This window comes from Lichenostomus cassidix, chromosome 8 (assembly GCF_008360975.1).
Source record: "Lichenostomus cassidix isolate B80296 chromosome 8, HeHo_3.0, whole genome shotgun sequence".
Lineage (NCBI taxonomy): Eukaryota > Metazoa > Chordata > Aves > Passeriformes > Meliphagidae > Lichenostomus > Lichenostomus cassidix.
Genome location: NC_139489.1, coordinates 14465671 through 14489947, shown reverse-complemented (window position 1 = coordinate 14489947; position 24277 = coordinate 14465671). Strand labels below are relative to the sequence as shown.

At 41.7% G+C, this 24277-nt stretch overlaps 1 long non-coding RNA gene across 1 annotated transcript in view; it reads right to left on the bottom strand.

The window, feature by feature from the left end:
• Positions 1-23049, bottom strand: part of LOC146433895 (uncharacterized) — a 32671-nt gene extending 9622 nt beyond the window's left edge. Inside the window, exons 1-3 of the long non-coding RNA XR_014853750.1 lie at positions 22939-23049; positions 11936-12072; positions 157-1940 (exon numbers count right to left, since the gene is read on the bottom strand). This is a non-coding gene — a long non-coding RNA (uncharacterized LOC146433895). The remainder of the gene's footprint in view (positions 1-156; positions 1941-11935; positions 12073-22938) is intronic.
• Positions 23050-24277: the final 1228 nt, after the last annotated feature.

Below are 24277 nucleotides of genomic sequence, written 5' to 3'. Positions count from 1 at the left end.
TGAGTTTTACTCAAGGAAAACATTATCAGCAATACAGAGAGCAAGAAAATTTCATCTTTCTACAGCTGACTGATACGAGTAAGGAACACTTGCATTAAGTGAATTGGTACAGTTAGGAAGCACATCAAAAACTGAGCTTACAAACCATTAATTTACCTCTATGATCCAGAGTGGTTCTGTTCTCCAGGGCAGGTAGATCATGGGAAGTTTGTTTCACTTCAGCTATTGCTACAACAATTCAAAGAGAAAGAGAGACAGAGCACAAGAATTTCAGTTCTAAAAGTGGAGAGATTTTAGAACTATTGAAATAACATATTAAACTGAAACATGGAAATATTCCCAGTAGTCACTCCTGTGTTGCTCCCTATAATTACAGCTGAGAATCACAAATCAACATTTTGTTGAGAAGCCATCCCTTCTGCATTTTTAGAGGAACTGAAGCTCTAAAACCTTTACTTTTATATCTATCTTCTATGTTATAATTTATATCAAGTCAGATATATCTTAATATCTGACTCAGTAGGCCTTATGTTGTTTAGTTCTCCACCATTTATCTCCTTATTTTGGGTGCGTCATTCACATTTCTGTAAAGTTCAGCTGAAACCAGTAGTTCATGTTACTGGTACTTTGCATTGCAAAAAATAAGTAGAATTTGCAATCCAAGTCATTCACAGAATGTTCTTATACAGCACATAATTTGCCAACAGCTAAATTAATCTTGCTTCACAATGTGAGGCTGTGTACATGTGGTTTCTGATACAAAAGGCTCCAGTGAAATCAATGGTATAGGCATCGTATTAACTCAGGACCAGCTTCTTCAGGTCCATGAAGCTCAGTCATGTGCCTACTAATTTAGAACTCAAAGGTAAGCAAGAATCTCAACTCTCCTTTTTAAACAGTGTGAAGTTTCAATCCAATTTACCTTGCGTAGATGAAAACATAAATCAGTAGCTGGTCTCCACTGCACATACTAATTTAATGAGCTGGGGCTTTGACCACATGTGTATATACACTCTGGGAACCTGAAGACCTTTCCCTTTATACTGCATTAGGTTTGGATGCATGCCAAAGAACTATCTATAAGCTGATGGGAATGGGGAAAGGCAGTCTGGCCCACCAGTCAGCACCAGGGTCTAAAACAAGGGCACGAGACACGAGTCAGGGGTCAGCACCATCCATAACATCCAACTGATGATCAGTCGAAGGAATTCAAGTGCTGCTGCCAGTAGCACCACAGCCCAGACAGCAGCCCCAAAACATGTCTCAGGACAAAGTCTAGGGTCACCACAGCTCAGCTTGAAAGGGCTGGATCCAGTACAACACAGAAGATCTGGAAGAAAGCTCCAAGAAGAGGGTGACAAAACGGTTTCCTGAAACTTACATTTTGGCTTGTTGCCTAGTGTACTACAAAACAAAGCACATTTGGAGGCTTTTTCTGGTAGGTTTTCAGAAAAGGTGTGTAATGACAACTCTGTCAGAATGCAAAATGAAATTTATAATAAAAAGACAGAGGATAAATATTCATGCACATCCATCAAGTCTGCTTTGGCACCATTCACATTGTGTGACTTTTGTTGACCTGACAAGACTGTGACCTGAAACATAGACGCCAAAACAGCAGTGTCTCCTCAGCTCCTGTCTCCTCTCTGCCTTGTCCCAAAGACCATTGACCCAGTGGGATGAAGCCTTGGATTTATCATTCTCAGACCTCCATGCATCTGAGTCCATTCACAAACAGCTCCCTTCTGCAGTACTAGCCTAAACCAATTCTCTTTACACACTTGTCCAGGCAACAACTCATCCAGTCCCAAGCTGTTGTTACAGATGTGCAAAATAGTGAAAATAGACTTCTCTGGGCAGATGTTCCTGAGCAGATAATCTTTAAAATGTAACTGCCAGCGTCAGGTGTCTCTGGCTTCACAGAGAAAGTCAAGGCAGAGCTGGAAAAAAGAAAAAAGAAAAAAAAAAGGCAATTGATATGGGTAGAGCATAGGAAAACAAAATGTTGCTGGAACACCAATTCATCATACAAAAGCAGAGATTGCAAGGCACATTCAGACAGGGCTAGTACTGGTCACCTCTGGTTATGGTTACACTCCTCTCTCTACCACCAGAAGAATGAAATCTATGTCACATTTTTGCTTAGGTGCCAAAGGAAAAGGGAAATTATATTAACCATCTCTGAGAATCTGGACAACAGAATTAGTAATTTATGCCTAAAATTAATTTTAAAAGTATTTATCTTAGCTTATCAAATCATGCTTTTTAAAATAAAAATTAGAAGTTCTGTGATGTGAGAACAAGTTAGAGTGTGAGTGAAACGTCAGGACATCCCCAGCCTGTGGTATGGGAGGGCCATCTGCTATCAACATCTAGGAAACCCACTTTGGGTGGAAAGTTTCCTTGCAGCCCCAGTCTTTGTTAGAGTTTAGCTCTTGTTCTGGTTCTACCCATAACTTTAGTTCAGAGTGCCTCAAATCTAGGCCTTGATGAGGACCCAAGCTCACTGCCCTCTAAATGGGTGTAGTCCTCTATGCTGGGGCCTCTTGGTGGAGGCATGGTGAAATCAAAGTAACTTTGCCCAGGCACAGGAATCCCTGCTGCCAGGTCCCAGACCATAGTATATATAAAACTTGACCAGAAAAAACACACACAGGTTTTCTACCTTGAAGAAAAGCCAGCAGAAACAATTTGATTATATTTCTTTCTCTCTTACCTACTCGAGAGTGTAATTTATTTTTGCATATTTTCATTATGCAAAGTCACACTGGACCCAACACTGCAAGTATCCCCTTCATTCTGTTGGTGTTTGGTTTCTTATTAGAAATGTCTTCAGCAGGTAAATACAACACACAGAAACGTTTGCTGCAAAGTAACAAGGTTTCAATACCATACCACATCATGCCGACAACTCTGAAATCTTCTACCAGGTTAAAACTATTTTTGGTAATTACAAAGAAGCTGAAAGAAAAAGCATCCCCTCAAGCTGACAACATACATTTTATACAGAAAGAGACAAGATATGAGACCATGAAAATTGCACAGACACAAATATTTGAGATGTAACTGAGAGGCAGAAAAATATATTAAAATGATCAGTGATTGAGCAACATGGAAAAAATTCTCTCAGCAGGAAAAACCAGATTTTTACAGGTATCTGAGAAACCACAACAGACATTGCTTGTGTGACAATACATAACACTTCCACCTGAAATTTTACAGCCACTTCTAGATATTGATGACTGCCTCTTTTGATATAGCTATTATTGTTTTTTTACAGATAGAGAAACCAGATTTCCAGAATGACTAAGAGACTTTACTAAGGTCAAACAGTAAGTCAGGGACAAAGACAGAAACAGAATAGTTCTTCCCAATCTTATTCTCAATGTAGCAGATTAACAGATTGTACAACCATGAAAATGATCTCTTCCCTGTGAAAAGGTAGGTTTTGCAAAGATGATAGCAAGTTCCACCCGTCTCTCCAGCTGATACTAGCAATAGTGAAAATTTCATTCTGCAGAAAAACTGCCGATGCAGCACTTGTAAAAAACCTCCAAATTCATGTGCAGATCAGAAACTGCCGGCGTGCTTTCAACAGCTGCAGCTACCACACACTTGCAGAGAGTCATTTGAACTCATCAGATCTGACTCTGGGACAGACAGCAAAGCCCAGATGGCTCGGCTGTACACAAAGCCCTGCAGCCTCACGTGGGGTGAGGCACGGCGTGGCTGGGGCCCCGCAGATTTTCTGGGCACCAGGTTAAGATGGGAGAGCCCAGTGCGGCAGCCCCATGCCGCCCGCAGTGCCGCTAAATGGGGGACGCCGACAGGACACACACACGTGCAAGCGTTTAAATAGTTGTTGCTGGGGACTACAGGAAAGCCTACAATAGACATTTTGCCTTGGGATGTTTTCACTGCTCTGCTGCAAAAAAAAGCAATAAAAATATGTGCTAGTCTGAGGGCTCTTTCTCTGCTTAACCAGCCCCTTTATTATTACCCAGCTTCTCTCAGTACATACCCTTTCTCCTGACAAGCCTGTACTGCTCCAAAGGGCAAAGCTCAGGTCTCAGGCAGGGGTTCTCAACACACATTTTTCACGTGCTCAGCTCCACTACAGGTCAGACCAGGGTGGGTTTGAGGGTGTCTGCCCACAGGCCTGTACCAAGCTGGACCATTCAGCCGGGCCAGGTAGCTCACCTCGAGCCCAGCCTGGCTGCAGAGGATGAGAGCTGTGCCAGCCCTGCACCCAGCCCCACTGCCCGGCCCATGGCACTGGGAGCACCCACAGCAAAAGGGTTTTTGGCAGTGCTGGCCGTCCACATCCCCGGCAGAAACCAGCTGGAGGAAGCTTGGAAAGCCCGGCCTTTTTATTCTCCAGAATTAAGACTTTGATTAGCTGCTGGCACAGGACCAAAACTCCATCTGAAATGCTTTAGACAACCCATCTGCACTGGGTTTGGGAGTCTGAGGAGCGCATGCTGTGGCCTGCTCCTCACCCGTGCCAGGCGAAACAAGGGGGAAAGCAGGGGGTGAGGAGCTGGCTGGGGAGGAGTACCCAGGGGCAGTGGGAGCTCTCTCACCTCTGCATCCAGCCGCACACCCTGCTCACGCTGCCCGTCCCGGCTGCCCCAGCCTGCACAGCCGCAGCCCGCGGGGCTCCATGGCCACCCTGGGGCTGGCAGGCTGGGCGCTGGCAGCCCCTGTGCTTGGGGGAGCCTGGGCTCTGCTGCTCTGCGCCCCACCATGGCTGGGCCCCTTCCCGCCCCGTCCCCCACAGACCCTGCAGTCCTCCATGAGCACCTCATGATAAATTCCATCATTATTCAGCTCTTACTACCAACACCAAAATACATCACTCAGAGCAAGTTAGCTGAGATTCATTAGAATAAGACATCTAGTAGGCACATGTACTTTATTAGCCTTTTACACCAATAGTTTTAATTAGGTACATATTTCACAACTCTGAAGCTGCTCGAGTGAAGGGCTCCTTTTATCTCTTTTATTTACAGTAACAAGCTATCAAACAAATACCACTATAATTAAATTCAGATGCAAATAAAAAAAAAATCACTAATGGTGACCTACTCAAGCCTTAGGTTTGGTAAACTTTGGATTTGTAATTGCTGAAGGAAATACCCTGCAGCCGGCCATGGCGCTGGGGTGGATGCCCCTGGCCCCAGCCCTGCCTGCCTGTCACCTTTGTCACCTTCAGGTGGGGAGGAGAGCGCTGCCTCTGATAGAGACCGCGGGGATGAGAAAAGTGATTAAAATCCAGAACGTTGCTAAATTATTAATGAGGAATTTAAATGATGTTATAAAAGAGGGAAATACAGGCGAAAATGTTACACATTCATGGAATTTTTACTCATGCATAATAATAAGTTGAAAACACTTTAGCTATAATGCTCCCGAAATTGCGGGGCGGGCGGGGGGTGGGCGCTGTGTGTTTCTCGGGCCCGCCCGCCCTCAACCCACTCGGCGATCAACGGCGCCACCTGGCGGACGCTGCGGCGAACAGCGCCCGCCGCCGCCTTGTGCGGCCCGGTACGGCGGGGCGCCGCCAGCCCGCCCGGGGCCGCCATGGGCCGGGATCCACCCGGCGGCTCTGCCACGGCCCCGGGCCGCCGTCTATGGGGACAGCGGACGTGGCTGCGGCAGTCCCGCTGACGGGGCTCACTCCCGCGGCCGCACCCTGCGTTATTTGCGTTCTCACCTGCGGACAGACAGGTTGTCGCTTCACGGGTGTTGACAGAGCCCGCCTGCTTGGGGAGGGCAGTTTGTCTGCATACGTTCAATGGCCTTGTCAGCCTCTGAGGCTACTGCCGCCTATGCTGTAAATAAATAAATAAATACAATATTGCAGGGAATAGGCAATGCAGGCAATATTCCCTGCAATATTGCAGGGAATAGCCCCTGTCTTCCCTCTGCACACTCGGAACCCACCAGCCCCTGGGCTGCCGGCCCGGGTCTGTGGGCACCTGTCTGACACCTCACCGGGACACCTCCTTGGGAGCAACGGGAGCAGCTGGGCCAGGGAGAACTGAAGGTTTCCCAGGGCAAAGCTGCAAGTGGCATGTACTCCACAGAGCTGTGTTTTTGTCTAATCTCTATGTAGTCTTTTCTGTAAAGACTTCCCACACTGTCTTTCCAGACTCCCCATACGAAAGTGCTGTTTTTCTCAATCTAAAAAGTCACACAACACTTGAGGGCCCCACATTTAAAGACCTATTTAAGGTTTTACACAATTAGGCAGGCATTTGTATAATCTACCACAAGTTCCAGTCATCATTTTCCTCTTCCATGGCAGGGGAAGAAACCTGCAAGCTCACAAAACTGGAACACAACCCTAGCCACAAAGTCTCTCAGACTTGCATGTCCCTCTGGATGAATTCCTTGGGGACATCCTGTACTTCCAGGTGCCTTTCAGTCTGATCAAACTGGTTTTGGTAGCTCTGCAAAGCAGAGAGCCACCAGCTGATTACAGTGGCAGCAAATGAGGCAAGAACAATCTCAGGCCATTCTGGGCTGTGAGGTCTATACAAATCCTGGAAGTTCTGGTGAATGCTAACTGGCAGCGAGCACCAATTACTGAGTAATGGGCTCTCCACATGCCCCTTTACTTAATAAGTAGACACAGTCTGCTCTCACTTTTGGAACTCAGTTGTCTCAGGTTGTAACACCAACTGAATGGTTTGCAGAGGGCCAGTCTCACAGTGACTAAAGCTCAGATCGTTATAGCAAAGTCTCAACCAAAAGAAACTGCCACACTCTTCCCAATTGGAGCAGATGAAATAAAGGCTCTTGGACACAGTTCCTATGTAGGAGGCTGCCAGAGCCTAATAATTGCAACATGCTGTGACTCTAAAACAAATGTGTCATGGAGAGATACCCAGGCTAATTCTGAGGGAGTTAAATTTGCCTAGATGAAACTCTTCATTAACACAGTGTTATTTCTATCACTGCTCCAGTCACTTGGGGTCCCTTTCCCTGTGTCACTGCACAGAGTACATTTGCTATTGTGACCATGGATGGCAACCGGGGTCCCTCTGGGCAAAGCAGTGACATTCAGATCAGAAAAAAACTCATGCTTTCTTCTTTGCTTCCTATGAAATCTCAATTGACCACATTCTCATTATTCCTTGGACAACACCATGTAAAAATTTTGCTGAATTTTGGGCACTACAGTCCCTCCACATTTTCTGTCACAGGACAGCCCTGACTTTAGCTAGATGGAGATGCAAACCAGGTTTCACTGAATGCTCAAGTGCCACATTTTCTCCCTAGATCTTCAAAGGAATATGTTGAAGAGAAGATAACAGAGAAGATCTCTGTGAAATCACAGTGCAAAAAGAAGTTACTGCCAAATAATCCCAAAGCATCTGAGATAGTTTCCACAAAGAAAGCAGCAGGGACTCCTAAAACACACTTCCTATACATCCTTATTAGGAATGTGACACCATTACTTTCACAGCTAACGCTATGAAAGACTGCTGAAATGTTCAAAGGAACTTTGGTAGGTTTATTTTTCTCTTTGGGAAACAAAAGTTATCACTAAAGACCTTATAAAAAGTAAGAAACTTTGACAACCTTGAGTCTCTGCAGGCAGCAATTACATGCAAAAGATTGCCCCCAGTTTATACCCCTTAGCTGTTTTACATTTTTGACATTGAAAGGAGGGTGTTTGTAGTCAAGTAGTCAGCATCATGTTATTGTTTAATGAAACCAGCTGCATGAGTGTAATGCCATGGCTGAGACTTTTTACATGTAAGCAGGTCAGTGAATTCAGAACCATGGTTTTGCAGGAGCCATGATTTTCACCCCATGTATTATGGACTGTCTGACATATTATAGACAAGGAGCCATCTCTGTGTATGCCAGAAGAGACAAATCAGCCCCTGCACTGAAGCCCAACTGAAGTTTTAGGTGTCCCAAAAGACACATTAAATTCCAGCTTCATGGATTTATTACCATACATTAAACTGATGTGGCCATTTTTATCTGAAATTAGTTCCTTCCTAATTTTGTATATACATGTGCAACACAGTGAAGTAATGATGACTGTTCCATACACCTTCTCTGTCACATATTTTAGTTCTATGCCATGACATCCTGTTAAATGTAGTCACCAGGATGGACTTTTCTTTGGTTTTAGTTCTAAAGTGCATATGGGAGGTGGAAATAGAGCACACTGACTGCACAAGTTTATTGTGTGAACCAGGCAGCAAATACAGATGTGGAACTCCATATTCATGCCTCAGCATGGGTGTCTCTCCAGTATCGCACCTGCAGGTATTTATATGATCACACACTGAAATAAATGCAGCATGTGTGGGTGTGTAGAGCTGCACCTGTACATATAATGAGACATTCAAAGAAATACACCAAGTTTTGTTGCAATCCCATTGACAACATTCTTGTCCATTTTCTCCTGCACATTCTGTGTTCCGTGTTCTGTAGCCATACCCCTGCTGCTGCTGAATCTTTCTCTGGTCTGGGCTGGACTGTCCTATGTACCCACCTGCCTCTCTCATCCCAGGGGAAAAAAAAACCCTCCTACTTTGTCACTTCATCACTGCTTTCATTCTAAAGACTAAATCCTGTGAACCATCTGCCTGTTCAACTTCTGTTGAGCTTGAAGTAGCTGGAAATGAAACTGGGCACAGAAGGCAATTTCCACACCCTTCAGGTCTGCTTATTTGCTTGCTTCATAAAGATTGTGTGGTATTTTCCTAAAGGGCAACTACTGACTGGCAAGTCCTGCTCTGGCACAGAAATATTACACATCCTGGGATTGGTTTTAAGCGCCCTCTCTCAGCCAGTGAAAGGACACCAACCTAAAATCTCATGGGGTTTCTGTAGTGTAGAGCTTAGTATTTAGTATATTGAAAATATTATTACATCAAAGAGCACAAAGAACACAGACATTGTTCTCCCCATTTTTCAGAGGAGGAATCTGAGCCAAGGTATCCAAGTAATCTGCCCAAGAAAGCATCAATTAGGCTAAATGTTGGAACATCCCTACTTACATGGAATTTCAAGCTGTGAAGTAATTTAAAGCTCCTTAGGACTGAACAAGAGCCTGCCAGAAAGGTTAGACATCACATCATCGGTGGTAACTTAGAGTACAAGAGAAAACACACAGAAAATGAAACCATTATTACTATGCAAAAGTTCTGAAACCACTGGATGGTGACTTAGAAACATATGGATGTTGTGTTGTAGTTCCATTCCACCATAAAGACATGAAGTCTGCATATCTGTATATATTTTAAGGAAACCAGAATATTAAGAAAAGAAATGTAAGTTACTCCTTAACACTTGACATGCAGACTCGGCATTTCTGAGGCAAGTGTAGGAGAAAGTACTGCCTAGTCTTTAGGCCAAGGGACTGTGAGTAGAGGAACAAATTCCACTCTGATTTTTTTTGCCTCGTAACTGGCTCAATCAATCAATCAATCAATCATTCCATGCCTTAGTTAACACATCTATATGACAGATAATATCTCAAAGTATTTCCTTTTTCCAAAGAAGAGGACCCCTCTTTGCCCAGTCACAGATTCTGTTTTCCCTTCCTTTCTGACAGATGCTTTGGTGAAAGGGAGATTTATCTTATGACATTTACTGCATTTGTTGTGCTGACATCACAGAGTCAACGAGAACAAGTATTTATACTTCTATTATGCCTTCATTGAACTGAACAAGGTGTTCAACAGGACATTTTAATTATAATCCCACTTCTAACAGCATGAGTAAAGGTGTTTAAAAAACACAATCAAGCATGAAATAGAACAGTAAACATGCCATTTCAATTACAAAATTATGTATAAGCACATCCTTGCACAACACAACATTTGAAGACAGCAAGAGATGCTAAAATCCTCACTGTAACCCCAGGAGGTTTTGTGCACAGGATTGAAGGAGCCAAAATACTCCTTTCCTCACATTGTTTTGTAAATTCACACTGAATGTTTGACTCCAGAGAGAAATTCATGAAGGCCCAAATTGACAATTTTTTGTACAGGTTTCCATGGAGAAAAAGTCGCCTTGAGCTTTTTTTCCCATTGCACTGTCATGTCAGATACCTGTTCTGTTTGCAGAGCTCTTTTTCACTTTCCAGCCCAACAGTCCTCAAACTGAAAAGCGAATGTCTTGGCAGATGCTTGCACTGTTATCTAGCCCATCTACCTGTATCAGCAAAGTGCTCTCCAGCAGGAATGTAACAGAGGAAATACTGTTTCATGTTTTTAGTGACCCACCAGGAACTCCTGGACATCTGTGGCCCCTCTGGGCACAGGAGGATACTGGGCTGCTCTGCAAAGTGCTGTAAATCCCCCGGGCTGCCACCGATACACGGTGACTTCACCTAGTCCCTGGTTCAGGAAACTGATGCAATACATTGTTTTGCACTGCACATTCAGGGAACTTTTTTTCCAAAGCTGCACCCTAGAAACAGCTGGGAAGCTGCCTTCTGCTTGCAGAGACACTCACTCCAGGAGCTTCTGAGCAAGTATATGGTGCTTCAGTTTGGCAAAGTCCACCCTCTCTCTCTCTCCAGTGAATCAACATGCACTGCTTAGAATAATACAACCAGGTTCTAAAAGCAGCCTGACAGCTGTGACAGGCTGCTGTAACTCAGATCTTTTCAGCATTGTAAACAAAAGAGGATGTTGATGCTTCCAGTGGTTAGGGCTGAGGGCAGGACAGGGAGGTCTGTTCCAGCGTGCAGAAAAAGGGCTGTTGAGGTGGGAAGATGAGGGTCAGGGGCAGATTTATCAGCTTTCTGCAACCAGATGAGGATGTGGACACTTCTAGGTGGGACTTTCCCCTGTCCTTCAGGTAAACTCTCTCCAAAGCACAATGCCCTCCTGTTTCTCCACACAGCTGCAGTGAGGAGAAAATTGGAACAACTTGCATTTCTGCCATGCAGATTAGACTTGAACCAATGCTGTATGCATTAAGCTCACAAAGACATCTGGAAATCATAATGTGAAATCTGGTGCTATCTCATGATCTGGACTATTATCTTTTCCACAAACTGTACTCTTCTGTTTAATAGACTGTGATTGTCCATGGTACAGAGTCTTCTAGCAAACTTGACCTGAAAATTACTTCATTATTGTGATTTGATATTATTAACTTCGTCAAAAATTTTATGGTCATTTAGATGACCCTGTAAATACAGTTGATAATTAGGTGAGGTATGTAAGTATCAATATTTAATAAGCTGCCAAACATATATGTAAAAGCATTTAATTGACAAGAAACTCTATGGGCATCTGTACGTATTTAATAGCACAGACAGCATTAAAAGTTTGACTGCCATCCCTTTTTTGAAATACAATTTTTTGTTCTTTCACTAGTCCTTCAGAACTGAAGGAAAAACTCAGTGTATCTTTTCCATTTCTGGAAGAGCCTGTCTTTCTCAAAATGCCAGAGCACCTCATTAGTGGAAGCCTTGGTTAGCTTGTAGATAGCTGGCAGAGGTGTTTTGTTGTGCTTGTTTCCACTTCATTTTTCTCTGCTATTATGAGTAAGTAGAAGTAAAAGCATAGTTTTCATTGCCTTTAATGGGAGTAAAATTTGCTTTTACTTCATGGCTATTTTCCATTCTTCTCCTGGCACTACACAGAAATGCATGTGAGGTGAGATGCAGTGGAGAGGTGACTTGGCAATGAGGGCTCCAAAAGCCAACACTAAATGCAGATAACATATTTTTTACTAGTTATGCGCATCTACAGGCCCTGACAGTAGCTTAAGAGAAACCCTATATGGAGAAGTCATTCACCAAGATTTAAATTTGCAAAATACAGGAAATACGTAGGAACCTAAAATTTAAGGTTCACATTTAACATCTCTCTACTTAAAGCAAATCAGCAAATGAGGCAAAGCTGTGAAATTCATTAATACTAGAAGAAATGAACATGAGACCTACCTGATTCCTGAATCTTCTCCTTGAATATACCATTTTTGTTAGAGGAAAGTTGTGCTGATTCTTCTGTCTTTCAGAACTGCTGGAGAGAGTTCAGGTCCTCCCCAGCTTCTGGATAGGTTGAGTTCCAACATCTACAACTGAACAAATACACCAAAGGTTTTATATAATTTTCTCACCACCAGTTATAACTCAGGGCATAATTATAAATTGGGATGATAACTAGTTTGTCCTGAACAGTTATGAGAGATAATGATGCATGGGAAGGAAAACATCTCATTGATGAAGAGAACATAATTTTCAGAGTCAATTTTAGAAAGCTGTATGTTTTATCTATACGTTCAACACAGAAACAAGCATGAAGCTTGGCATTTGAAAGGTCAGACTTTAAATTGAAGCCATTGTTCAAACATCTTCCCATGCAATGAGAAGCAGAAACAGCTTAGGCAAAGCAATCTAAGTCTTCCCTGCTCCCTGTCTGGCTCTCTTGTGCACAAGGGAGCTGGATTCAAGAGCAGTCTCAGGGCTGGTCTATCTGTGCCTGCCTCCAACAGGCATTTTTTTCTCTTCCCCAGGGATGGGCATGCCCAAAGGATGAAACCTGTGCAGGATGAGTTCCTGACCATTGCTGCAGGGCATTGCCAAGGCCCAGAGCCTGGACCATGGGACACCATGTACTGCTGTGGGGCTGGGCACCTGGAGCACCAGCCGAGCCCACAGATGGGGATAGGGTGGAGAGCAGTGACATCGCTCATCAGCAAGCCTTGAAGTGTCAAGACCTGGAAGGCACAAAGGCAGAGGGGAGTGAAAAGGAATTAGCTGAGATATGATACAACTGCTCTGCAGAGCACAGCCACAACGGGAGCTGTAATCACAGAGGAAACAGTGTCTGTCTGAAACACTATTTCTGCATTTTTTGTGTAAATATAGGAACTATGACTTCATGTCTCGCACTTCGAGAGATGTACTCTTGGGCTTGTTTTCTTCCGTATCTGAGCTCTAAGAAATCCAAAATGTGTCTCTCTATTTCAGTTCTGGCTGGAGGTTAATCTCTAGAAACAAGTAATGTAACATTTCCATCTATCTTTTCTACTCTTTTGGCAGTTTTAATTATACTAATATGCTATGACAATTTAAACAAGACACATCTCAGCTTCTGGCCTGCTCTGTAATGGTTCAGCTGCTACATGTGCTCCAGCATATTTTGCTCAGACAGGCTGCTGCTGGAGGCAAGGGGGAGGCAGAATAGTGCCCCTCTGTCATGAGAGGTTTCATTGCACTGATCATTGTATGTTTGACAGATTCTTTGTCAATGTCAAGTGTCTTTTGTGGTTAAGCCCAGTAAAGCTAAAACAAAAGGTCTCCTAGATATTAGATATATAGTGACATTACTGAATTCACTTGGAGGCAGTAATTTTTTGTCAGCTTATGAAAAGAAAAATGGAGCTAATGGGAAAACAAAAGGAAGATGCTGGCATGCCTTTTTAGCTATTTTTGTTTATGTCAGACATTGTGATTGACATCTGGCCCAGAACACCCCTTCAACCATTGAGCCTGGTGTCACGAAATAGAACAAAGAGAAATTGCCAGCCAAGAAAACACCACTGGCTCAGAAAGCACTGCTTTTTGTTTATTTTCTTTAAAGTGTTTCATTTTCAGTAATCAGTATTGTTACACAAAAGTACTTTGCTCACATGCACCCCCCAATTACTAACTGGACTTTCAAGTTTCCTTTGTGTTTGCTTTCTTCCTGCTTGCTTGAATGGCACCAGAGTGCTGGTTTGGTTGGATGACAGTCTGTCATAACAGTGATGTTTGAGGTTAGTGAAAACTGACGTGAAAAATACAATCCACTGGCCTTTAACCGAAATAGCAGCTCTGGTTTTTGTGGAGTTGGCAGGCAGCATTTTTAAACCCCTTTCACGGTAAAGGCAGTTACAACATGTTTTTCTCTGTATCAAGCAGTTCCATCATGAAGTACATTATCTATGTCTGTTGTCATATCAGGATATTGCCTTTGAAGAGAAATTTGCTGTTTCTTATATGGGCACTGCTCTTTTGAAGTGTCCTAAAAGGGTTAAGGTAATTTTATGGCCATTCTCCAGGGCCAGGCCAAATACAAAGCTTTAAAATTTGTTTAAGAGTGGTTTTAGGGAAATACCATAGACCAGAATAGGTCCTGCAGACACACAACACCGAGGAGTCTTTTTCACCATTCTACAAGTGCTGTAGAATTTCAGAGACCTAGTCAAAATTATGTATCAGCAGGAGAAAATTATTCCTTAAAATTCTAACTTCATCTTGAAAGTATGACACTGAACATAAGCAAAATAAGACTTTTCACAAGATAAGAGCAAGGCAATCTATCAGCCACTTCTGTCCATACACTTATATGATGAATCATATTATATCAGAATATTTACCCTAATAAAAAAACTGCCTTAATCACTTTAAAAAATTCTATGGAAGTTGGCCCTTGAATGCATCACATGTGCTGGAGTTAAACAATTTTGCACCATTTTAACAGGGTACGCTTCAGGAATGCTGGGGTGTATTCTCTGGTGGAAGCAGAGACTTAACTCCCCTCAGCATTAATAGCAGATATGCTTACACTACGAGTGGAGAATTTCTCTCTGTCTCTTTGCTCTAAGAACTTTGAAGAAATTGAGAAAAACAGAGAGTGCAGTATATTAATTTTAAGGAGATGAAAGCAGTACATGTCATTCCTAAATTTCATGGAAAATGCACCGTTAGTAACAAAGATGAGTAGAAAATTTCAAAATCATTCTGAGCAGCATTAAAATCAGTCTTCCCTGATTTTCTGTTTTCCCCTTCTTTTCAAAGCACATACATTAAACTCATTTTATGCTTATAATGTATATAATGATTCTAGACAACATAAGAAGGACCCTGGGATTCTTCCTATTTCAACGTATAAAGTGGCAAGCCAATTTATGCAGCTTAAACCATTGCTAAAGAAGATGTATCAAAATTGCCTGTGATCATTACAAATAACAGCCTGAAATGTTCACAAGAAGCTGTTTGCTTATCATATTTTCATTAAAACATCTTTTCACCTGATTTTCTTTTCCCATGCCTGTAACCTGCATTGTAATCAGTCTTATTAACTGAGAACATAAATATGATTTATTATGGTCTGATAATGGAAGCTACATGGACCAAGAGAAGGGATATATTGTCCTTTGATAAAATGGCTCTTTTCTCTCAAATAGAGCTCTATCATGAGAGCATGCAGAATGTAGTGAGTGATTATTTCCTGAGGGTGAATGATGGCAGAACCCTACAGAAAATCTTCTTGTTGGCCATGACAGCCTCTGAGTGTCCCCAAATCTCACCGAGTTTGACAACCTGCAGACACTTTTGATGAACTGTATTCTTCTGTCAGAGACAGCCTGTCTGGGAGGAGAAAAGGGAATCTTTATCGTCTGATCTGCTATTATTGTCTTGATCTTTTATAAGCAATCTCTAATGCACATGAATATAATATCCTTTCACAGAAGTGCCAAACATAATAGAAATGTAGTTAAAGGACCCTTTTCCCGGTTATGTAAATGTCCTAATACCATAATTAGAAAAGATGTGTTGTGAATGATAGCAGTAAGGAAAGGGTAATCAAAATGTTTTAACATTATCTTTCTGTTTTAAAGACCAAAATCTGTGATAAATAGCATTTATGGTAGATATGGGGAACCAGCTTGTGCTGAAGCTTTTACCTAAAAAGAAAATAGTTTTGAGTGTAAAACTGTTATATTTTCATAAAACACATAAATGGCAGCTGGTCTTAAGCCAGGAATGATTCCTGGCAGATATGACTTAAAGAAAATGAGTATTCCACTCAAAATCCCTTCATGGCTGTAACAGAAAGAACAAAGCGTTATTATTAAGTAGTGTATTTGAACAAAGGGGTGTTCAAGACCAACTAAGTTTGCCAACAAATCTCTCTTTTATCTACATCCAGAAGAACAAGCATACCCAAATCTTTTTCAATTAACAGCTGTACACATTAGCAAAACACCCGTCTTTCTCAGCTCAAGCAGTCTGGCTTATTTATCACAAAAAATGAACTGTTTTGGGGGGAAGGTTTCCAAGTTCCCCAGTAAAAGCAAGATACTTGATTTTTCATTAACCTTTTGACATCTGGAGCTGGGATGTCCCAGTATTAACTACTAATGGTCTTTTGCATTACCAGTTGGTGTTGAGAGAAGTCCCAATCGTCAGAGTCAAAAGGTTAATCAGCAATTTCACACCAGTGATGTGGTCAGAGTTGGCATGTTACTGCCTAAACAGGAGGAAGAAGAAAATAAAGTCATTAATAGAAAACTACATCCTAACATTAATCCCCCTTGAATTTTTTTTTCTGTTTTGCTAGAAAATATTTCATGATCTGTTTACCAAATATTCTGACTTTTTAGAGGACTTTGCAAACCTTTGCTGGGAAGTCCAGGTCCAAATATGTGACCAATTTGTTTTGTTTATTCTACTGTTCAAAAAAAAAAGTAAAATTGTACTTATCCACCAAGTGTTTAGTCCAGGCCAGCGTGAGGGAAAAGTCTCCTGTGTCTGTAACCCATGGAGATTGTAGTAAACCTATCCAAATGGCCTAATTCAGCCTGAGAGTTGTGTCCTCTCTGCTGGAAGTTAAGACATCTGAGTGTCCATTCACTCAGATGAATGAGTGAATTTCGTAGGGCAGATCTTTATCTGTATCAGAGATAAAGAATACTGCAGAGCAAAAACCTGAGTGTAGACTTTTCCCTCCTACCCCTCTTTCTGTTTGGATTGGAGAAAATAAGTCAACAGCAGCATTCCCTTAACAAATATGGACAGCAATATTATTTCATGTGAAAGTACCCACATGAACAGCCATGCCAGTACCTCATCTGGTGTCACTTTACCATAGCACACTTTAACTTGGGGCCCAAGAGCCCTCCTATCCATGGAAAAATCGGATATATTTTCTAAAACAAAATATAAAATATTACTGAAAACATTACAGCTTGGCATTTGCTAACAATAACAATGTTCACATAAAATGACTTCTCATTTGCCCTGCTATTATCTGAAATTGTTAACCATTTCTTGTCTTGTGTTTAGCCCTGATCAAAAACCTTCTGACATCACCATATTTATCAGGCTAGTTCTATGGTTTTGAGACATTCTATCTTTTTCCTATGTTCAAGACAAAGAAGTAATGCATCTTGCCCAAAACAGCAAACTTCATCCTGGATATTTTCTGTATCATACAGTTCCTCTCATCTTTTTCTCCAGTTCCAACAAAATCTACAGCTAAAATATTTTCTCTCTTGATTGCCTCAGTTTAAATGGGGACAGGATTTTACCCTGGAATGTTCTGAAAAAAATACCAGTCTTTCCAAGTGCCCTGTTACTTAGTCCACCAATTAATTGTCTATGGAGCCTGAGTGTCCTTGTTCATCATCCCAGTCCCCATCTGCATATTTGGCTGCATATATTTATGCAATTAGAAATGGTGAAAATCTAATAAAATTAGGACAAACCTGAGCGAGCTATAATTCTGTTTAATTTCTCAAACTGGATTGTTGAAACCTTGCTGAATTCCCCAAACCTCTCTCAGGTGCCAATGAGTGAGTCAATATCATACCAAAGATCTCACAGCATAGCAGACATAAACTGTACTTCCAGAATCTCATACACGCCCTCAAATAATGAATCTAATGTCTCTAAAGTACTGTCAGGAAGAAAAAAAGCTGTTTCCTCCCATTACCAGCATTGTACTTGGTGGCCCAGAGTGTAAAAGAACATAGGGCAGATTTGCATGGGGAAGGAGTGGTCACTTTAAAAGCCTGTGCCTTTCTATGCTGTATATATATATATGTACTGGAGCAATCCAAGGCTCCTGCCTCCAGGGAAGGACCACTAATGTTAGCATACTCGGCATTGCTAGATTCTATTGGGAAGCCCTGAGAAATTCAACATGATGGGAGAATGAAAGTTAGTTTCATTTCAATGTGATACCTCTCCAGACTTTACTTTTAAAATCCTGTGTTGCACTTTGTTTTGTAGTGCAGTGCTAACTGGTGCTTTACATAGAAATAATCACTAGTCTAGAATAACCCCAGATTACTTTAAAAGTGTGATTGTGGTTGAAATTAGGAGGAATTTTCCTTGAAAAGGAGAACAGAATTATTTAGAGTTGAAGCATGGTAGATCAGCTAATAACTGTTCTTGAGCAAAAGACACCAAGAACCTTTAACTTAAGTTGTGAGGGCCTTGGGTTTGTATCTAAGCCAAACTATGTATTTGTTGCAGAATGGGCCTGTTCAGTGTGAGAAGGAAAATGTAAGGGTTGTGGCACTGGGTTCATAGGTCAGAAGAAAATGTCTTCAGATCAACTGGTTCCTTTTCTTTTTCCCCCCGTCTATATTAATTTTCCTCATAGACTTCATTTCCAAATTTGTGCCTTGTTTACTCTTTCAGGTCTTAGAGAATTTCAGTGAGGAGGTGACCAGTTCAGAAACAGATTTTCATGACCACACAACTGAGGTATTGCACCCACTCATACACTATAGGATGCTGAGGTCATAGAAAATAGAACTGGAAGGGATCGTCCAATACCTGACAGCATTCCCCAGATTCTTGACTACTCTGTCATAGAAATGCTCCAGTGATAGGTACTTCATCATCACTCCAGTCAATTATCCCAACAGATCACTCTCCTTTCCTAAGTGACAAATACAGTCTAACTGTGAGAGAGACCGATTGCTTTCTTAGGCGTTATATGTTTTGCTCAAATACAACTTAAATGTATTTATGCCTTTCACCTTGTTTCTTCATTTATTTCTGTCTCTGTTACCAGTCCTTCACCATTTTTTACTTTACCTTTCTCCCTACTACCTTACCATTTCTACATTAACTCACTCCCTATCTTTTTTGTCTTCTGAACTACGTGCTTATTGGTACCCTTGCATTTCTTTTCTTTTTTGCCCCTTTCCAAACACAGGAAAAACAAATTCTCATGTGCCAGCAGCCTCACTATAGAGACTTATCTCTTGACATCTCCCAGAAGGCAGCTAAACCACCACACTTTTATTCATTGCATCAGAACCACTTTTCTTAAACAATGAGAAATTAAACATGTATTCAAATTCAGGTCTAAAGGTGATGTTCTTGAGGTGTGACTGAAGAGCATAGCTAGCTATGGGAAGCACATTGTGTTCTCTGAACACATATGTGAAGGGGCAGGCATTACACAGCCTTGAAAAAGGGAAATCAGAACTCCTGGCAGTCATGGAAAACAGATGCTTGCTTCCTGCTGACTGTTAGGATGTTTCATGTACAAAATGAGTTACAACACAGGGCTGGACCTACAGGTTCCAGAACACCAAATTAAGTGATTTATGCCAGGTGATTTGCAGCAAAAAGAGTTAAGGTGGAGCATCGCCATAGGCAGAAAATTTTCTTACTTTTGTTGCCTCAAGTCAGGCCACTGCAATATTGTAATGTACAAGTAGTAGAGAAGTCCAATATTGTCCCTAGAGCACTGAAGGCTGCTTGGTCTAATTGGTATTTGGGGATCTCAAGATAATGTACAAAATTCAGAGCAGCTCAAACATCAGTGTTTCTCAAAATAACAACTGTTTCAACTTACTCTTTCAATTTTTGACAGAAAATTATTAAAGAGGTGACTACCCTTGCTATGGCAGGAAGCAGTATGATATATAAATAGGAGGACTAAGGAAACTTACTCCACACTTATGAGTGGCAAACAAGTTTGTTTTCGTGCATGTTTCATAGTGCATTGTTGCTGCAATGTAAATTTTTTGAACTGCAGCATTTTCCTATCTGCTCTGACCGGGATCTGTGCCTGAAAGGGCTGAGTGCAGTGGTCTGAAGCAATACTCTTGAGGTCACCTGATAGAGGACCAGTTTACATTAGAACTCAGGATGCACAGCATGGGCTGTGCCTCTCCATGGAAGGTACAAATATAAAGCAGGGAAACTGAACTTGGACTTGGGAGGCAGAGGTTCTTTGTCCCATGCATGATCTCAGACAACATATTTCCTCTCTCCAAGCCTTATTTTTTCCCTAAAATAGGGACTGACAGCTTTCTGTCTTCTCTCTCTGGGCTTGTGGCTCTTCTGGCTAGTGGCTCTTCCTGATTATGGGTAGGTCTGATGACTGTGAGTCTGACCTCCAGGAGGCCTCGGGACACTTCTATATTATATTTGATAATGAAGCCTCCTGTCTTATCCAATCAAGACAAAAAAGTAAGTCAGACCAGAGAAAACTGTCTCAGCACAAAATGGCAGCCTCAGTGTAGCAAAGTCAGAGCCATTAGCTATTGACTAGTATAGAAATACTGAAACTGCATCAGGGATTTCTTTCTTTAATTGCTATTTAGGGATTTAAATGAGATTTTTAAAAAGAAAGAAAGACAGAATGTTTAGTCTACAATCACTCTTTGCTGCCAATACAGGCTATCATATAAATTACTTAGACACTTTTAAAAATACATTATTTACTCAATAACCCATAATGGGTCCAGAGCTCCTTTTACACGCTATTATAGAAGTACATAATTGCTGAATTTTCAAATGGATATTTCTTCTAGGCAATAGTCTGTAATGGCTCCTTCAAAGCTCTTAGGCTTTTATCATATGAAGGCCTAAGTAGAAAATGTTTAGTTCACTGATCATTGACCTAATAGAGAGCAACAGCTTCTCTGGAACAGCTATTGTCTGTTGGGGCAGATGATGTATGAATGACATTTTAAAAAATTCTTGGAAGTATGTGCTAGGGAAAAATTACTGTTCTGTGCAAAGCAAATACTGCTGATGAGATCCTCAGAATTCTTTTTTTGGTTCTGCTTTGTTTAGATTTTTTGTTTCTGTGTGAGCCCAAGAGCAAAAGAAAACAGTTGGTTTTGTGTATGAAATGCAAACTCAAACTAGGACCCATGTGGATCAATGAGAGACATTTTGATGTTCTGAGAGACCATTCAGCTCAATTAAAAGTTGTCTCAAATGAAAATGCAATGTAAGAAGCTGAATTCTGAAATTAGAGAAGTAAGGGATGCCACAGTGAGGCAAATCACATTTCTTGAACTCATGCAGAACACAGTAAAACCCACAGGCCTATCCTGAGCTTGATCTAGAAAGGAAATAGGCAACTTGACACATTTTCAGCACTATTGCTATGAATCTCACAATCACTGAGCTGCTGTTCTCTACTTACATTTAGCTTTGAAGTCTGCTGCTTCCATTTCAGACACAAAGAAAGGTTCAGGTTCCTAAAAGCTTGGCATATGAAAACACATTTTCTCTCCCTACACACTTTGGGCAGTAAAACCCTTGGTACTACTGCCAAGTGAATGCCAACTGGGTCTAAGTGCAGGACCAGTGAGGATGAATGTAAGCTGGGGGCAGTCAGGCAGAGACCCTCAGAGAGGCTGAGGGACACCTCCAGGTGTGAGCCTGAAGGACCAGAGGAGAGGTCCTTGCTGGGTAGCACAACTCCCTCAAGGGCTTGGGACAATGGGATGCACAGCTCACCAAAGAAGCTACTGAATAACCTGCTCAGGAGACGGGTGTGATCTTAACACTGTGTGCCATCAAACCAGACCAACTATCCCCAGCACAGCACTGTTTTGTATGTGATCTGACATCAGAAGTACTCCCATGCCTTTTATCACTGGATTTCTCCAGCCTGGTAAGGCTGCCTGGGACTCCTAGTATTCTGGCGTGATTAACACAAAAAAATACAGTTGCTGGCAATTCTAATAGTTCCTTCTATTTGATGCATCTGATCGAAGAGAAACTGAAATCACAGACCAATATGCACCCAGGCTGCACCAGTTAGCCTCATCATGCAAATGAGGCACACTTGCAGGTGAACTTATTAGAGATCAAATAGTTTTAGGCACCGCGGATAATGAAGGCAGAGCGCTTATGTTGCAACAGTCAGAGCTGGAATTTAATCATGTTGTTGATACCTACTGCAGCAGTGAACAAACACAGAAACAGCCACAAAAATCAAACTCTCAGAATGAAAGGAAGGTATAAACCAGACAAATAATAAGAATAAAAAAGACCCAAACCAAGGAGCATAGCGGTTTTTGAGAAGGAAAAATCATGCACATTAGATCTGGAAAGACTCTGAGCCCTGCTTTTTTCAGCTAAGCAGTTGGATAAGTGGGGGTTGCAAGGAGAAGCTGATGGGGTGTCACTGTCTGTTCCAAGAGAGAAATGGCTTCTACCTTTGGAGATAGCCCTGCAAGGAGAAAGAGGAATGCCAAGCATCACAATGCTTGGAATCAATGAGAGGGTGAAACATAACCCACACTGGGAAGCAGCATCTACTAGGAAAGAATTAAGAAACAAACAGAGAAAAAGCTACCTGGGATGGAATTTATAACAGAAGTTACACAACTGACAGGCTGGATTAGCGATTTGGTAGGCATTAAGAATAAATACATTCTGCAGAAGCATTAGCCCTTTCTGTCTCAATAACCCCTCGCATACTCTCACCATCCTTTATGCAAACATCTGGGGAGACCCTGAGCCAGCCCACTAAGATTTCTTGGTTTTAAGGAGCAAAGATGAGACCCAGCAGGTGAAACCTGCAAAAGGGAAACATTTGAATTATTTTTGGCAGGCAGAAATGGGTAAATGTACAGCTTGGCATTTCTTCTAATACCATTTGGTAGTAGAAGGGCTCCAAAGATGTCAACAGGAAGCCCTAGAGGTTAGAGGGAATGATGTAACCAAATGTGACATAATGCTTGTTGTAGAGATTTCCTGGAACTGATTAGTGCCATTCATGATAACAGCAGCCAGCGAGAGTGTGAGGACTGGGTGAAGGCCCAGGCAGCATTCAGGCATTGGATATTTTTCATTCTCTTTTAACGCGATGTCTGGTCTCTCTTGTTTCAGATGCATAATAGAATAACTATGTGGTAATTCCCATGCAGCTTTTGTCTGGGAAGACTTGGAAGCAGCACACTTACCAGCAATGTGCAGCTACTCCCACGCAGAGGGTCACAGACAGAGAACTGCAGAGGTGGAAGGACAACCAATACTCCAGGCTCCTCCTTCCTCTAGAATGCCCTCCCCTCCATTCCTCACTTATTCCTAGAAATATAAGGAGCAGTGAGGTCATCCTCATCAGGATATTGTTTTATGCCTAGTCTATATAGAAACGCTATGAAGTGCCATCTATATTTAACAGGAGGCCTCTGATCTGTGTGAGTGGGTGGAAACTGATAGTGAGTGACATGGATGCTGACAATGGCACACAAACTCCACGATACTCTTAAAACTTTTAATTGCATTTTAAAGTAATGTAACAAGGCAATGTTTAATGAGTACTTTGTTAAAAAAATTCTGACTTTCTAAGCTAATTAAAGAGAAGGGAGGGTTACTGCACTAGGGCAAGAAATCCAGGCTGCTGAATGTCTATACTACAGCAACATGTAATTCACATTCAATTGGCAGCTTTGCAAATCTCCAGCAAGCCAGAATGAATGATTACTTTTTTTTTGATGGGCAAATAAATTATTATTATCATCGTGATTATGTTAATAGAAAAAAGTAAAGGATAGGCAAGTACTTTTTTTGCCAGGGCTGGTAAATTTTCATGACACTTTTTGCAAAGCTGTCATATGGCTGGCTTAGATGAAACTGGAAGGCTTTATGTGGGTAACATTTAACTTTAAACATTCTTCATGGAAACTTACATGGCACATAATTTACATATTCAATACCAGTGACAATTTACTTCTCCCATCTGAGCAGGGCTTTCAACTATGCCACTTGAACTAAATTAATAAACAGTAATTAGAGAATGTTGTGCGAGCGAGCTGTTGATGTTGAGAAGATTCTAATCAACACCTTCTTTTAAGGGCCAATTAAAGCTGAATGTATGCAATATAAACATCTTCTTGTATTTAGACATGAACTGGTGAACAAGGTAAAAAATAAAAATCAGAACAATTACAGCAGGTTAGAGATGATCCAATGGAATGATGAAGCTTCATTAATAATGAAAACAGCAGTAATTTCTAAAAACCAATGGCCACCTTCCACGGAGAAGCACTGACAACTTGTGCAAGTTAATTCTGACCAGGATAAACCTCAATGCTTTCATTGTCAGGCTTTTCTCTGAAAGCAGCTCTGTAGCTGCCTCTGATTTCCATTTCAGTATTCACCTGTCTGTAAGACAACCCTGCATCTAAAGTGAGTCCAGAGCTGCAGTAGAAAGGCTTCCCTGGGGGAAGGCAGTAAAGGTGAATGCAGCCATCCCATTACTGCTGCCTCGTAGCAGAGAGAGGCTCCCTGGCAGGTGAT